Below are 1,989 nucleotides of genomic sequence, written 5' to 3'. Positions count from 1 at the left end.
GTGTTATTTTCTTAACTATTTTAAATATTAGCTAAGATATAGATTTGATAATAGACATACTATTTTTGATATAAAGTTTTAGCTCTTAACTCTATTTCTTTCGGATGATGATCGTAAATATATGTGTCATCATCACTCCATTTTGTACTTTCCAAAAATATAGTGTAAAGTCGTTCCACAGATTCCGACAAGAAAATAAACTCTTCGTTTTTTTGTGCAAGAGGGAATAGAGTTATAGTCGAGATATTTCATGGTAGAAATGAGAGCCCGTATTAACTTACGTCGACCCCCTTAACAAGTTGGTTGAAATAAACGACATAATGTATTAATGTTTGTAGTGTCCGTTTATAACCGACGTTAGACACCTATATATGTATAAAGTATAAACAAAACCACGTTAGCACTTGTTTATTTTGTAGTGTTGTAATGTAATGTTGAGAGGCATTAAATACTTTTGATTTTGAAGATTGATAAGATAAGTGTGTATGAATGAACAAAGATATGGAAGGATTGGCTTTGAATTATTTACCACATTGGCTTTTGCCTTTTCCTATTTTTTTTTTTGTTTTTGTTGTCATAAATAGATTGCCTCTTCGTGTTTGTTGCCTTTAACCAAACAAGATCCATCCACCCATTTTCACGATTGGACACGCAATAAATCATTATTTGGAATTATTAGTTTTTTCAAACAAATCTTATGATATTTTTTTACTTGTTTTTATTAAACGGAAAAATCTCAAAACGAATTCCAAACTAATTTTTCAACAGCCACAAAGTTCAGAGTTTTCTTGCTGTCAAAATTTTTTACATGTGTGACCAAGGTATAAAATGATAATTTTTTCTTAAATATACGTGATCCATAATCTATATAGATCTTAAGATCTATCTACATGAAGATTTCACATTTCAAGCAAGAATCACCAACCCACCAAGACTTGGTTTTCATGTGACCGTAAAAGTGTTGAACATTTGACTCATATATTATTTTGTTATTTGAAAAATTGGTCGTTTAAAAATTTCTACTATGTGGAACTGAATTTGGAGTTAAAAAACACTAGATGTTACAATATTCTATTTTTACTATTTATGCATAGAATAATTTTCAACTTACAAATACTTTTGTTATTTACAATCGATGATATTTTTTTTTAATTACTAAGATGTTCCAAACCTAAATCCGCACATCCTCTCAGATAAAGAATCAGAACATTTTATATAGTCCCCTTTCAAGCATTGTGACCTCTAGACTAACGAGCCATGACTTACATGAAAATTATATATATTTGGAATTAATTACCTGCCCACCACGACTTTGTTTCTCATACCTCACATTTTGGTTTTTGATAAGAGTTCCCTAACATTCAAATATATATTTCTTTTATTATCTAAAATTTGTGGAAGTGAATTTGTAGTTAAGTTAAAGTGTTGTTAAATAAAGCATTAGAAGAGATTACAAATATTTTTGTCTTTACTATTTTTAGCTCATGAACATTTTTGTTATTTGTTCACGCAAAAACTCTAGGAGAGAGAGACCACTGAATGGGAAAGAAACAAATATTGATTGATGTGTAGGAGTAGGATAAAAAGAGAGTAGGAAGTTGGAACGACGTTGTCCAAAAATTAAATGAAAAAGTGGCCTATACAGGGATCGAACCTGTGACCTTCGCGTTATTAGCACGACGCTCTAACCAACTGAGCTAATAGGCCTTTTGAAAAAAAGCTAATGAGAAAATTACTTATTCGAAACGTATTGGCTTTGATCGTCAGCTTCATGGGCCTTGACATACAATTTGGGGCAAAACTATCCAAAGCCTCTCACAGACCTAAATTTGAACAATACTATATTTTTTTGGGTACGTTGAGAAAATCTAGGAAACTAACAACTTTTCTGTTTTTTTTGTTACCTAACGAGACCATTTGCTTTATTTCAAGTTCTAAGCCTGTAAGGAAAGAGAGATCTGAAAATGAAATATAGAGGTTTTGTGGTGT

At 30.9% G+C, this 1,989-nt stretch overlaps 1 non-coding gene across 1 annotated transcript; it reads right to left on the bottom strand.

Annotated features, from left to right (window-relative positions):
• On the bottom strand, nt 1,634-1,707 carry TRNAI-AAU. Its single transcript has one exon. It is a non-coding gene; the product is annotated as a tRNA-Ile (tRNA).

This window comes from Camelina sativa, chromosome 16 (assembly GCF_000633955.1).
Source record: "Camelina sativa cultivar DH55 chromosome 16, Cs, whole genome shotgun sequence".
Lineage (NCBI taxonomy): Eukaryota > Viridiplantae > Streptophyta > Magnoliopsida > Brassicales > Brassicaceae > Camelina > Camelina sativa.
This window is presented reverse-complemented; position numbering and strand designations above follow the sequence as displayed.